Below are 15,975 nucleotides of genomic sequence, written 5' to 3' on the forward strand. Positions count from 1 at the left end.
ATAACAGACTACAGCACATATGAACAAAGCTCATTCTGCTTCTACAAAAGTTAACGCCTCTTCAGGGAATTTAAAATGGATTAAAAATGGCCATAAACCAAAGAGTTGGGGCTATGAGAGGTCCAACGTGGCCACTTGGCTTTTCCTGGCTCCCTGACAAACCTCATTTTTATTTGATAATGCCTTTCCTGGCTTCAGAATTAATATCTCAGAATAGAAAAAATGGTTAAAAGGTGCTTTCCACAATCTCCAGTGATCAGGGCACCCACTTTGCTGGACAGGTCATACAGACATTCACAAAAGCTTCATGAGTTTCTTCGAGACTACTGCTTTCACTGATGTCCTTGGCCATTGGGCAAGGACAGCAGAACAAAGGGATCAATTGCATGGGATGGAGTAGACTGCTAAATATGACCGCAATTTTCACGACTTTTTGTCTGACATATTGTTGATTTTTACTCTGTGTTTTCAGATATAAAGAAGCACTTCTCCTCGAGTTACTGGTCATTTAAAACAATCTAGTGATTTACTCCTACGGGTAAAATTATACCTTTTTTCTCTCTGCCTCATCCCTCCAGAAGCTGGAGACACTTGGGTTCTGAACAGCCTTCTCAGGTAAATAAAAAGACTGTCTCCCGACATATACAGAAATCTCAACGTATACTGGGGAGCTCTAAAAGAAAAATCCACCTAACTGATGTCAGGCCTATGGCATCTATTATGTTTCACTGAATATTAAGTTCCAGTTTTTTAAGTTAAGGTCTGTATTTACTAAGACGCACTCCTTAGATAGTTCCTTGTGGTTATGTTACATTGCTAAGAGGTTTAATTAAGTTGTTAAAAAGGACATTCTGAGTTTGTTTCTAAAGCTTATCTCAATAACCAGTCTTTGAATCAAGATCAGATGCTCAGGATCTACAACCAGGATATCAACAGCAAGCTATAGTCATTTAGCAAACTAAGTCAGATGACATGGAGATGTCACTGGGCTACACCTACTAGAAGTTCTTGACCTAACTTCTTACTTATGATTCTACTATTACTGCTATCGTTTTCTATATTGCCTGTTTCAAGAAGTGTTGTTCCTTACATTATCAAGTGTGTGACTGAGCCACTAAGTGAGTCACTGTATGACTTAGCTGGAAAAAGAAGAGAAGTGAAAAGCAAAGGAGATAAGGAAAGATATAAGCATCTGAATGCAGAGTTCCAAAGAACAGCAAGGAGAGATAAGCAAGCCTTCCTCAGCGATCAATGCAAAGAAATAGAGGAAAACAACAGAATGGGAAAGACTAGAGATCTCTTCAAGAAAATTAGAGATACCAAGGGGACATTTCATGCAAAGATGGGCTCGATAAAGGACAGAAATGGTATGGACCTAACAGAAGCAGCAGATATTAAGAAGAGGGGGCAAGAATACACAGAAGAACTGTGCAGAAAAGATCTTCACGACCCAGATAATCACGACGGTGTGATCACTGACCTAGAGCCAGACATGCTGGAATGTGAAGTCAAGTGGGCCTTAGAAAGCATCACTACGAACAAAGCTAGTGGAGGTGATGGAATTCCAGAGGAGCTGTTTCAAATCCTGAAAGATGATGCTGTGAAAGTGCTGCACTCAATATGCCAGCAAATTTGGAAAACGCAGCAGTGGCCACAGGACTGGAAAAGGTCAGTTTTCATTCCAATCCCAAAGAAAGCAATGCCAAAGAATGCTCAGACTACCGCACAATTGCACTCATCTCACATGCTAGTAAAGTAATGCTCAAAATTCTCCAAGCCAGGCTTCAGCGATACACGAACCGTGAACTTCCAGATGTTCAAGCTGGTTTTAGAAAAGGCAGAGGAACCAGAGATCAAATTGCCAACATCTGCTGGATCATGGAAAAAGCAAGAGAGTTCCAGAAAAACATCTATTTCTGCTTTATTGACGATGCCAAAGCCTTTGACTGCATGGATCACAATAAACTGTATAAAATTCTGAAAGAGATGGGAATACCAGAACACCTGACCTGCCTCTTGAGAAATCTGTATGCAGGTCAGGAAGCAACAGTTAGAACTGGACATGGGAAAACAGACTGGGTCCAAATAGGAAAAGGAGTACGTCAAGGCTGTATATTGTCACCCTGCTTATTTAATTTCTATGCAGAATACATCATGAGAAACGCTGGACTGGAAGAAACACAAGCTGGAATCAAGATTGCCGGGATAATATCAATAACCTCAGATATGCAGATGACACCACCCTTATGGCAGAAAGTGAAGAGGAACTCAAAAGCCTCTTGATGAAAGTGAAAGTGGAGAGTGAAAAACTTGGCTTAAAGCTCGACACGCAGAAAACGAAGATCACGGCATCTGGCCCCATCGCTTCATGGGAACTAGATGGGGAAATAGTGGAAACAGTATCAGACTTTATTTTGGGGGGCTCCAAAATCACTGCAGATGGTGACTGCGGCCATGAAATTAAAAGACGCTTACTCCTTGGAAGAAAAGTTATGAACAACCTAGATAGCATATTCAAAAGCAGAGACATTACTTTGCCAACAAAGGTCCGTCTAGTCAAGGCTATGGTTTTTCCTGTAGTCATGTATGGATGTGAGAGTTGGACCATGAAGAAGGCTGAGCACCGAAGAACTGATGCTTTTGAACTGTGGTGTTGGAGAAGACTCCTGAGAGTCCCTTGGACTGCAAGGAGATGCAACCAGTCCATTCTGAAGGAGATCAGCCCTGGGATTTCTTTGGAAGGAATGATGCTGAAGCTGAAACTCCAGTACTTTGGCCACCTCATGCAAAGAGTTGACTCTTTGGAAAAGACCCTGATGCTGGGAGGGATTGGGGGCAAGAGGAGAAGGGGACGACAGAGGATGAGATGGCTGGATGGCATCACTGACTCGATGGACGTGAGTCTGAGTGAAGTCCAGGAGTTGGTGATGGAGAGGGAGGCCTGGCGTGCTGCGATTCATGGGGTCACGAAGAGTCGGACACGACTGAGCGACTGAACTGAACTGAACTGACATAACATAAGAAATCCCCACATAATAGGAATTAAACTCAATATATGAGTTTTCTCATACAGTGTGATTTACTAGCGAAAAGCAACCACCACCCCACAACCTGAACTGCTCATGAATCCAGACTGAATGAGGCAGGCAGAATAATGTCTTATTTTAAGCCTCATTCCGAGAGAGAGAGATTTGTATGAATGATGTCTCTGTGAAATGAAGCAATATATTCTGGCCTCTTTATTTCCTAGTACTTGTATTTATTAACAGGAGAGATAAGAATGGCATATATTGTAAGCATCTTTTTTAAAAATTCCTCACCCAAAATATCTGGTATTAAACTCTGTAGTTCATGGCTGAAGGTCATGGATTATGGTTTCTGCTTAATTTACACATGAAGGCAGAGCTGAGGTCTCTATGGAAGGCTGTTAAACACTATAAGCAAACACAGAGATGGGGATATTGAAAAATATCAGTTATTACCAGATATTCGCAACTATCTGGGAAGACGAATGGATGATCTTTATGAAAATGTAACTCCAAACAACTGATCCACTTGAGGAGATAATTCAATTGGGAAATTAAGTAAGATTTGGTTGATTTACATTATTTACAACATATTCATTCAGTTACTTTGATAACTTCTGCCTCCTTAAGATGATTATTTACAATTCTGAAACACCATTCTTTTTTGACATTTAAATATTCAGCAAAATATGCAAAATAATATTTGCAAAGTATCTTGCAAGTACAAACATAAGACACATACATATTCAGTTCAGTTCAGGCCCTCAGTCGTGTCTGACTCTTTGAGACCCCATGTACTGCAGCACACCAGGCCTCCCCGTCCCGTCACCAACTCCCGGAGTCCACCCAAACCCATGTCCATTGAGTCCGTGATGCCATCCAGCCATCTCATCCTCTGTTGTCCCCTTCTCCTCCCCCCCTCAACCTTTCCAAGCATCAGGGTCTTTTCAAATGCGTCAGCTCTTCTCATCAGGTGGCCAAAGTGTTGGAGTTTTAGCTTCAACATCAGTCCTTCCAATGAACACCCAGGACTGATCTCCTTTAGGATGGACTGGTTGGATCTCCTTGCAGTCCAAGGGACTCTCAAGAGTCTTCTCCAACACCACAGTTCAAAAGCATCAATCCTTCGGCCCTCAGCTTTCTTTATAGTCCAACTCTCACATCCATACATGACTGCTGGAAAAACTATAGCTTTGACTAGACAGATCTTTGTTGCTCGTAAAGTAATGCTCAAAATTCTCCAAGCCAGGCTTCAGCAATACGTGCACCATGAACGTCCAGATGTTCAAGCTGGTTTTAGAAAAGGCAGAGGAACCAGAGATCAAATTGCCAACACCTGCTGGATCATCGAAAAAGCAAGAGAGTTCCAGAAAAACGTCTATTTCTGCTTTATTGACTATGCCATAGCCTTTGACTGTGTGGGTCACAATAAACTGTGGAAAATTCTGAAGGAGACACACACATAATATAGCCAAATATTAATATGGCCTATCTTTGTGTGGAGAACAGTTAACAACATTTTTATGACATAGTAATAATATGATTCTTTAAAATCCATCATCTGTCCTATTAATTCTAAAAAATATTACATTTTTTGAGAGAGAAACATTAGAAAATATCCTATTACCTAAAATAAATCTATAGTATTAAATATAGTTTAACTCATTATATAGAATACAAATCTATACTATTAATAGTTACATTTTATATCCAAAACTATGCACATTTTCATAAGAAAATGCAGCAATCTTAAAAATGTATTTCAAACAAAATGTATACTTTGCCCTAGAAAATCATGAAAATCCTATAGGTATGGATGTATACACATTAGACTTCCCTGGTAGCTCAACTGGTAAAGAATCCACCTGCAATGCAGGAGACCCCTGGTTGATTCCTGGGTCGGGAAAATCCCCTGGGGAAGAGATAGGCTACCCACTCCAGTATACTTGGGCTTCCCTGATGGCTCAGTTGGTAACGAGTCTGCCTGCAATGTGGGAGACCTGTGTTCAGTCCCTGGCTTGGGAAGATCCCCTGGAGGAGAACATGGCAACCCACTCCGATATTTGTGCCTGGAGAATCCCCATGGACAGAGAAGCCTGGTGGGCTACAGTCCATGTGGCCACAGAGTCAGAAACACCTAAGCACAGCAGCAGAATATATATATATATATATATATATATATATATATATATATATATATATATATCCCATCACTGAGTCTGATCTATATTTTGTCAAATATTATTTTAGGATTATTCTACACTTGAATTTAGATAGTAAGTGAAAGTCTTTTACTTTGAGATAAATCATCTGTTTTGAGGAACTAAAGGATTTATATTTTCTTCTTTTTTGTAGCAAAGTCAGTTGTAGTTTATTTATTCCTTGATCATGTATACTTAATATCAAACCCAGTTCAAATAGCATGAGTTTGTATATATATATATATATATACACACATATATTTCCCCCAATACTTACAATGTTACTTCACAAACAGATCACACAGTGACTTGCTTTTCAGACTGTAAGACTTGCCATGTCGACTATAAGGCTGGACTTTACACTATGTTGTATTTAGATCTATATATTCTTTTCACTTAAGTAAAATAATAGCAGTTCACAAATACACACAAAAAAATCTCTAGGTACTTGATTAAAAGAAATCTAGAGTTGTAGGATACGAGGCTAGGTATATAGTTCTGAAAGGAGTTTGCAGTATGTGATTGTTCTTATTTTCCTATAACTGCCTTTTTGTTTTTGTTTAGTCGCTGAATCATGTCCAGCTGTTTTGCATCCCCATGGGCTGTAGCCCACCAGATTCCTCTCTCCATGGGATTTCCCAGGCAAAAACACTGGAGTGGGTAGCCATTTCCTTCTCCAGAGGATCTTCCTGGCCCAAGGATTGAACATGTGTCTCCTGCATTAGCAGGTGGATTCTTTAACTGTCTTTTACCTTGTAACATATTATTACCTTTTATACCTTGAGGCCAAGTATTTTGAGAGCGAAGTCTCCCCCAGGTTTAGCCTTCAATACAGGCAGGATCACTCTCCCTCCAGATTTTTCAGTGTGTTTTTACTCTGTAAAAAGTTTCCTTTTCTTTTTTTTTAAACAAAGGGGATTATTAGTGAAAAGTGAAATCAAGGAAAACGCATTGAGAGGAAAATAAAGAAGGAACCACTGAAGGCAAGCTGTTGTTGGAGGCTTGGCTTTTACACATTCTGACTGATTTTCCCATTAGCAGGAGAGACTCAGCAACAGAGGGAGTGATGAGAAGACAGTCACTGGCGTCAGAGATGAATGACCTTCAGATCATTAAGCTCCTTTCCCAGAACCTTTTATTGCACCAAACTCTTCTTATGGAATTTTTCATCTCCATGTTTCTAAGTGTGTAGATAAGCGGGTTGAGCATGGGGACAATAATTGTGTAGAAGAGCGTAAACACTTTATCCTCTGGTAATGTTGTGGCAGGTCTAATGTAAACAAAGATGACAGGTGTGAAAAAGAGGATCACGGACTGTGATGTGGGAACTACAGGTGGAAAGTGCTTTATGGTGGCTTTCTGCAGAATATGTGCACACATTATACAGAATCAAAATGTAGGAGGCCATCAAAACCACAAAGAGCACCAGTCCCATCAAGCCAGAATTGGCAATGACAAAAAAGCCAATTTTGTGTGTATCAGTGCAGGCTAGTTTCAACAAAAGATATGCATCACAGAAATAGTGGTCTATTTCACTGGGGCCACAGAAAGGTAAAACAATCGCAAGAAGAAAGAGACCAAGAGAATGAAGAAGTCCCCCTGCTCACGACGCTATGAGAATTGAGTGACGTTTTTGCCTGTTCATGGTGATGGCGTCGTGGAGAGGTTTGCTGATGACCACATAGCAGTCACAGGCCATCCCTGTGAGGGTGAAGACCTCATTCCCCCCTCCCCAAAGAAGTAGGTGGTGAAAAGCTGTGTCATGCAGTTTTTATAGGAAATGGCCTTTTTTCCATCAGTAAGTCAGTCATGAGTTTGGGTGTCACAGTGGAGGTGTAGAAGAGATCTGAGAGTGCAAGGCAGTTAAGGAAGAAGTACATGGGCTGGGTGATTAGCTGACTGCATGTAATAGAAATCACAATGATCAAATTCCCCAACCAAATAGCCAGGTAACAGAATAAGAAAAATAAAAAGCAGAGGATCTGGACTTTCTTGTCCATAGAAAGTTCTAAGAGGATAAATTCAGTAACATTATTTCTATCTTCCATGATCTGATGTTCAAGAAAGTTATCTGAAATGACAAAACCAATGAAACGAATCATTGATGAGAAAATGGAAACCTAATATCTACTTTAAATGGCACCAATGTGCCGGTGCTAGACGGCAAAGTCGATCAGGTCCCGAGAACGTGCACGGCGGGGCTGAGAAAAGAAACGAAAGCAAGAGAAATCTCCAACAAAGATGGGGTCGAGAGGTTCAGACACGTCTCCACGAAGGGACGCAGTCTGACACCAACTTTATTCAGCATCTCACATTTATACAGAAGAGCGTGAGAAAGACAAGACAGTTAACATTTTCTTTGTTTGACCTACACATCTTACAAACAGTCACAAGAAATCTTGAGAGCATGGGAATGGCACCCTGTTATTATTTCTTACACCAGATAATATTTCTCTGTGCGTGAGAAGTTTGCACAGAACTCCAGGTGCCTGCAGTAAATAAGCGCCTAATCTCTGGGGTGGCGGGACAGAGAGCTATGTTTGCAAGCAAACCCTCAAGGACTGAGGCAGCTCCCAGAGCTGTGTCCTTCGGACAAAGGACCCCGTTCTGATGGGCAGCTCCCCACACCAATGCCTTTTAAAGACAAGTTCTTTTGAGACCCACTGAAATCATTTTCATTTAATACGAGTCTTTTGAATATCTAGTACTAATATTCCTCGAAGAGCTAAGAATACAGTGATAAATTAGACAAAGTTCCAGTTTTTATATAATTTAAATTATTTTGTGAGGAAGCCAGGAATTATATTTATCAAGAATTTTTAAAAAAGAGATAATCTTAATAGTGTTAAGTAGGGCGACATATAATGTGCCGATTTAGGATGTAAAATAGAGGCAACTATAGAATTTGCTTGATTAAGTGGTTTCTAATGAAGTCACAAAATTGGTGTAGGGTGTGTGGGTGGGCTTTGCAGTGCTGGCACAGAGTCAATGTTAAATAAATATCAATTAAAAAAAATCTGGAAAGTGAACAATGTGCTATAATTTTGAAGGAATAATACAATACATAATCATCCTTTAGTCAGGTAATTCATGATAAAACTGAAGAACAAATCATTTTTATGAGTGGACTCATGATCCTTTTTGACTGTTAAGTTAGTTAAGTTGCTCAGTAGTATCTGACTCTTCGCGACCCAGTGGACTGTAGCCCACCAGGCTCCTCCATCCATGGGATTCTCCAGGCAAGAATACTGGAGTGGGTTGCCATTTCCTTCTCCAGGGGATCTTTCTGACTCAGGGATCAAACCCAGGTCTTCTGCATTGCAGGCAGATGCTTTAACCTCTGAGCCACCAGGGAAGCCCTTTTGACTTTTAAGAGGAAATAATTCCTTCATGAGAAATACTCCATGAAACTTTCATATTTCTTAAACAATATTTGTAGCATCTCTAGGTTAATATATTGACAACTATGCTTTTCCTGTTTGTCTATATTTCTCTTGCAAGATTATTTCCTCTTTCAAAATCAATTAACATTCAGAAGTTATTTGAGTTACATCTTATCAGACTGTAATTATACTTGCCTAGTTTGGAAATCATACACTGAGGAATGGGCTCCTCTAATTCCAAAATAGTTCCCCCTAAACACAATACAATAAACAAGATGTAGCACTCTTTCCCTTAATTTCTTAGAGAATTCACCCACACAATCTGCTTGTGGAGTGGAGTTCCCTTTGGTCCACATCTTCTCTAGCATTCGTTATTGACAGACTTTGCAATGAGGACTATTCGAACTCGTGGAAGTGGTCCCTCCTTGTAACTTGGAGTTGAGTCGCTCCAAACATTAGTGTTATGGAGCAAGACGACATTTAGGAAATGCAGAGAAATTCTATCATCTCCCTGCCCCAACTGCTCTTGTATTTTCCCATCATATTGAATATATGATCACATCCCTTCATGCTTGTTCCCCACGTTAGTCTCTGATGTCTTTTCCCTGGAATGCCCTCTGCACTCTTTGGCTTCCATCCCATAGGGCATTTTCATTTCTTCAACGTCCTAAGTTTCCCTGGTCACGTAGACTTCCAGGATGCTGTTTTCCCTGCCTGAAATTCTTCCTGCATCTCAACCCTGGTTTACGTAGGTTCCACCTATGGACCTCAACGCAATGGATACTCTGAAAAGCCTTCCCTGACACCCAGGTTTTGGTGAGGGTAGAGGCCCCTCGACAAGTTCTCCAAGGATCTGCCTGTGATGTATCATTAGATTCGTCTCAGTGAAAGCAGGAACTCTGTGTCTGCTTCTCTCCGCCTTCTAGTTCCAGAAACTTATTACATGCCTCCCAGCTCATCGTAGGTGCTCAGGATTTACTTAGTGTGTGAAAGACAGAAAAGTTCTTGGAAGCCTCAAGGTGTCACTTGGCTCGGCACTTTTGATCTCTTCGTATATTTGGCGATTCAATTCTTTATTTCCTGGGTTGATGTGTACACTATAATCAAGGCACAATCTAAGGCACTAAGACATATCCATAAATATAGGTTCTTGCTTTCAAGGAACTCGTACAGCAGATTTCTACAATTTAGGGCTTCTCAAAAGCTCTACAAGAACGTGAACGTTGAGTATGATCCATTTTCACTTCAAAGAAAGATATTTTGATTTCCATAGCAAAGGTGGAGACCTTCCAACGTTTAGTCCAATACTTATACCTTGACCATTTCAAGCAAGTCTTGTGGTTCCTTCTGGAGGTGTGTGGCTCTTGCAGAAACGTGAAGATCTTCCATCGTCCTCGGACTTTGGTGTCATTTGCAATCATAAAGAAAGCTTCCAGATATAGGTTCCAGACCACCACCACACACAGTCAGTAGCCAAAGGAGTGGATTCCAGGAATATGCGTTGTTAACCAGCATCACCGTTGATATTTCTGCTGCACACTCAATGCAGTAGCCAGGGCCTGGATTGTCCACTGGGTCTCACGTGGAATGGAAAGAAGGGCTTCCTCCCCCTCCCAAACATCCACCCCACTCTTGACAGCCTTGTGACTAGAAACGGGCCCCGAAACAAGAATCAGACAAACCAGATAAGCCCAGATGGTAGTTCATGAGATGAAGGAACTAAGCAGCTGGTTGGGATGGCGCCAGGGGGAAAGGTTGCTCTTTTTGTCTCCCGCTCTACTCCTTTCTTCCTGGACGCCTTAGGGGTTCATCGTGGAGATTTGAAATAAAGTTCACCAAAGTCATATGTGTTGAATCAAGATTTTGCATTTCACCATCTCTCAAAAACGAAGAGTGCTTAACCTGCACAGGTTTCTTTCAAAAAAGCCAATTGCTTTTCAATTCTGGGGTTTCTCTCTTGCCTTGTTCAAGTAGCCTTAAGAGTAAAAATCAACGAAAACTAAAGAAAGATTCCAAGATACCAACAAAGGACACCTTCTGTTTCTTCAATCATCTTTCCACTTAGTAGCACACGAGCTCTTTTCTTTGTATTTTGCCTAGGGAATTCGCAATGTGCTGGTTCAGATGGCAAGGCATCCGCCCGCAGGAGACTCGGGTTTGATCCCTGGGTCGGGAAGATCCCCTGGAGAAGGAAATGGCAACCCACTCCAGTATTCTCGCCTGGGAAATGCCACGGACAGAGGAGCCTGATGGGCCGCACTCCATGGGTCCTATAAAAGTTGGGCTCAACCCAGCAACTACGAACAGAAGTATTTCCAAAGACCACACTCAAGTGTGTGTGTGTGTGTGTGTGTGTGTGTGTGTGTGTCCGTATCTCCCTCTCGCCATCTTGGAGTCTCTCTAGGAAGCTTCATGGATTTCTGCCTCTGTCTCTCCCGACAGCCGTCCACCGGGCCTTTGGTCTGGCCCCGGCCTCTCCCAGGTGCTATGGCTCTGGCTGAGGAGCTCGCGCAGGCCAGCTGTCTCCCATGGCGTGGGTGCGTGCGAGTGTGTGTGTCTGTCTGTGTGCCTGCCTGTGGTTCGTCTGCTCTCTCAGGAAGGTCGGGTGCTTGGCGGGCGGCGTGGGGACAAGGGGGGCGGGGGGCCTCGGTAGGGCAAAGGGGCGGGGCTGAGGCGCTCCGGTCGACCGCGCCTCCGTGGCTCCCGGTGGGTTTGGGCAGCGGGCAGGTGCCGGGCAAGTTGGGCGCTCAAGATTCGCTGCGCCTAGGCCCGCAGGAGGTTCAGAGGCCCCCGGGCCGCGGGGATCGGGAGGCGGCGGGCCCCGAAGACCGACACCTCCGGGGTCGCGCGGCCCTGAGCGGCGAACGGGATGGGGGGGAGGCCCCGCTCAGCCAGCGCGGCCGGGTCTGGAGTGGCCGGGGGTGGGAGGGCGCCGAGACCTCCGCACCCCTCAGCCCACCCCCCAGGCCCCGCGCGCACGCACGCACGCACGCCCTCCCGGTCACTGGGGGGTCCTGGAAGCCCATCGGGCCCCCGGGCCCGGCCAGGCGGTTGCTGGTCTGGTGTTGGCGGTGTTCGGGGGCCGGGCCGGCGTCAGCAGGCTGGAGTGCGGTCGCGGGTCGTGCGGCTCAAGTACAGCACGGCCCCCCGAGGAGAGGGGCGGCCCGTTGGCCCGACCTGCAGGTCAGAGCGAAAGGGAGGCGAAGCGCAAGGCTCTTAGGGCGCCCCGCGGCGGCCGCGTCCGTCTCCGGCCCTATCGGCCTGAAGGCGCCCGATCTCGTCTGATCTCGGAAGCTAAGCAGGGTCGGGCCTGTTCAGTATCTTGGATGGGAGACCACCTGGGAATTCCGGGTGCTGGAGGCTTTTTTGCCTACCAGAAGAGGTCCTTTAGCCCCCGCCCCGCGTCCCAATTCTTGGACCCACACCCCCCTCGCCCCCCCGCCACCCCCGCAGCCCCAGCCCCTCCCGGGGCGGGGGGAGTGAGTGGGTGGCCGGGGCCCCGACTCCCGCTGCAGACCTGGGTTGCCTCCCCGCGGCCCGCGAGCCCCTCCGCATTCGCATTCGGCTTTCAGGAAACCAGACGACCGGCCGTCCCGTCTCCCTCTGGGGCTCCTTTGGCTTGCCTCAGGCAATCCCGGGGCTTGCACCGACTCCAGCCAGAGCCCCAGCCCCCGCCCCACCCCCAGCCTCGCAGGCGATCGCGCATGCGCATGCGAGCGCGCGCGCAGATCGATGTGCCCAAACGGGGCATCTGGCTTGTTGGCTTGTACTGTGGGTGGATCTATGCCTGGGAGTGGGACTGCTGAACCATAGGCTACTTCTACGTTTAGTTCCTTCGCGAACCTCCATACTCTTTTCCATCCCGGCTGTACCAACTCCCATTCCTACTCAGCGTGGAGGAGAGTTCCCTTTGCTCCACAGCTTCTCCAGCATCTGCTATGGACAGACATTGCAATGAGGCCCAATCGGACTCGGGCGAAGTGGTCCCTCCTTGGCGTTTGGAGTTGAGTCTCTCCAATCATTAGTGATGTGGAGCAAGATGACCGTTTGGAAATGCAGATGCAATTCTGTCACCATCCTGCTCCAACGGCTCTTGTATTTTCCCACCATATTGAAAATATGACCAATTCCCTTCATGCTTGCTCCTCACGTTCTTCTCGGATGTCTTTTCCCTGGAGATTATTTAGTATAGCTGATCTGGAACCCTTGTTTTTTAATTCTCATCATTACTGTTCTTTGCTCGCTTTTACTTATATTTGTTTTTTAAATGGTTAACTATTGCAGTGTATAGGGTAAAAAAAAAAACAAAAACTCTCTCTTCCAACAGACTTCCCTCCCACTCTTCCATGTTGTCCAACTTTTTAGGGGAAACCACTATTGATAGTTGGGCTTCTCTGGTGGCTCAACCGGTAAAGAACCCACCTGCTGATGCAGGAGACATAAAGAGACGTGGGTTTAATCCCTGGGATGGGAAGATTCCCTGGAGGAGGGCATGGCGACCCACTCTAATATTCTTGCCTGGAAAATTCCACGGACAGAGGAGCCTGGAGGCCTACGGTCTGTGGAGTTGCAAAGAGTCAGACAAGACTGAGCACTTGTGCACTCACTGTTATCAGTTTGCTGTATACATATGCAAATTCCATGTGTGTGTCTAAGTACTGATACATTCATTCACATACATATGGGTATATACACGGTCCAAGATTTTTTTAATTTGTATTATATTTAATTTTTATTGAATTATAATTGACATACAATATAATGTTAGTTTCAGGTGTACAACATAGTGATTTGACAGTTTTTTAATTTTAATTATTTTTTTATTGAAGGATTTTGCTTGACAGAATTTTGTTGTTTTCTATCAAACCTCAACATGAATCAGCCATAGGTATGCATATATCCCCTCCCTTTGGAACCTCCCTCCCCTCTCTCTTGGAGAAGGCGATGGCACCCCACTCCAGTACTCTTGCCTGGAGAATCCCATGGACGGAGGAGCCTGGTAGGCTGCAGTCCATGGGGTCGCGAAGAGTCGATCACGACTGAGCGACTTCACTTTCACTTCTCACTTTCATGCATTGGAGAAGGAAATGGCAACCCACTCCAGTGTTCTTGCCTGGAGAATCCCAGGGACCGGGGAGCCTGTTGGGCTGCCGTCTATGGGGTCGCACAGAGTCGGACACGACTGAAGTGACTTGGCAGCCCCTCTCTCTCCCCACCCCACCCCTCTAGGTTGATACAGTGCCCCTGTGTGAGTTTCCTGAGCCATGCAGCAAATTCCCATTGCCTATCTATTTTACATATGGCAGGCTAAGATTTTTGAAAATAGTTTTACTCCAAACTAGAACCTAACTAAACCAAACTAAAAATGGCGGGGGAGGGTGATAAAATGGGAGTTCTGAACAACAAAATAAATATCATTTCTAATAGAAATTGTTATTTCTCTTATCATTGCTCATCTAGAAATAATCATGAAATTTTTAAACATTTGTATTTATTTGACTGCACTGGGTCTTAGTTGTGCCATGTGGGTTCTTTAGCTGCAGCATGCAAACTCTTGCGGCATGTGGGATCTAGTTTCCTGAACGCAGATGGAACCCAGCCCCCTGCATTGGGAACACAGACTGAGCCACTGGGCCACCAGGGAATTCCCTAGAAATTCTCATAAAATTTGACAAAAGCTTTTCAGGCTTCCCAGGTGGAGCCAGTGTTAAAGAACTCACCTGCTGGGACTTCCCTGGTGGTCCAGGGGCTAAGACTCCATGCTCCCAATGCAGGGGGCCTGGGTTTGATTTCTGGTCAGGGAACTAGATCCCACATGCTTCAACTAAGGGTTCACATGCTTCAACAAAATTGCAACCAAATAAATTAAAAAAAGAAAACTCACTTGCTAATGCAGGTGATATAAAGGACACTGGGTTCGATCCATGGGTCATGAAGATCCCTTGGAGGAGGTCATGGCAACCTACTCCAGTATTCTTGCCTGGAGAATCCCACAGACAGAGGAGCCTGGCCAGCTACAGTCCATGGGGTCTCCAAGAGTCGGACATGACTCGGTGACTAACACACATGAAGGGGTCCTCAGTGCTATGCATGGTGGGTAGGGTGGAATTTATTCTTTGGAACAGTCTGTTATCTCTTGCTTCATAGGATTAGTTTGGTATTTTAGAAAGATCATTCTGGGACCAGAATAGAGGATGGATTAGAGACAGTGAAACCAGCTGAGGGGTTACTGCAATGTGCCAGGCAAAGGGGGGTGAGTGTGTGAACTGAGAACGTGGAGCTGGATGTGCACAAGTCAAAGGAGAAAAGGGGTCTGGATGAAGAGACCTCGGAGGAAGACTCACAGAACCTGAAAACCAGTTGGATATGGAGGTGAAGGGGAGCTGGTAGACACTCTTCCTTCTCATCTCCTAAATCTTTAAAAAATGTTTATTAATTTATTTGGCTGTGCTGGGTCTTAGTTGCAGCACACAAGGTCTTTAGTTGCAGTATGTGGGATTGAATTTCCTGGCCAGTGATAGAACCTGGGCCCCAGCCCTGGGAGCAAAGAGTCTTAGCCACTGGACCACCAGGGAAGTCCCTAAGATCTTTCTTTCTAAGCAGGAACTTTGTATCTCTTGCCAACTCTGGCCAGGTAATTGGGGCTCAATTAAAGTTTTCTTTATTTTTGTTCTAAATGTATTTCAGTTTTTTTCAATTAAAATTTTTGAAGAAATCCTTCATTTTGTTTTTTGGTTTCTTTCTTTTTTTTTTTTTTTTATCCACTATACAATCCTAAGCAATTCCTGTTCATGTTTTGATTACCAAAATTTTAATGCTTTTTTTCCCTTCAAAGTATGATTTCAACTAATACAATAGTTCTTATTACTCACCCGGTCATTCAAAAGCTGATGGTTTAGGGGTGTCCAGGTACTCATCTTTGTCTGCATTTTGGGACCATTTGTGTTTTTTGGAGGTGGAAATGCCATCATGAAATAACTGAATATTCTTCTGTAAGAAAAACTATGTCTTCAGAAGAAATGAATCATACAATCTTCAGAATACTAAAAATACTAATACCATATAATCTTTTTCAGTACACTGGGACAGGGACTAGTGGGAGAGTGACATTTACTGGGAGTATTTTATATGTCAGGCACTTAACAGGTTTGTTCAGTTAAACCCATAACAATATGGTAAGGTGGTGGGTTTTAGCTTATTTTACAGATGAAGAAAATGAGGCTCACTTTGCTTTGCCCAGAGTTATACAGACAGTAGGTGGTGAAACAGAGAATCAGACCCAGGTCTGTTTAACTCTGTTTGATTTTCATTGGACCAAGCGGGAAAAATCAGAATCACTCTTAGCTAAGAACACACCATATTGGT

General features: G+C 44.2%; 1 pseudogene; it reads left to right on the forward strand.

Annotated features, from left to right (window-relative positions):
- The first annotated feature begins 11,853 nt into the window (after positions 1-11,853).
- LOC129627410 (uncharacterized) lies at positions 11,854-11,973 on the forward strand (annotated as a pseudogene).
- The last annotated feature ends 4,002 nt before the right edge of the window (positions 11,974-15,975 follow it).

Source organism: Bubalus kerabau, chromosome 14 (genome assembly GCF_029407905.1).
Source record: "Bubalus kerabau isolate K-KA32 ecotype Philippines breed swamp buffalo chromosome 14, PCC_UOA_SB_1v2, whole genome shotgun sequence".
NCBI classification, from domain to species: Eukaryota; Metazoa; Chordata; class Mammalia; order Artiodactyla; family Bovidae; genus Bubalus; species Bubalus kerabau.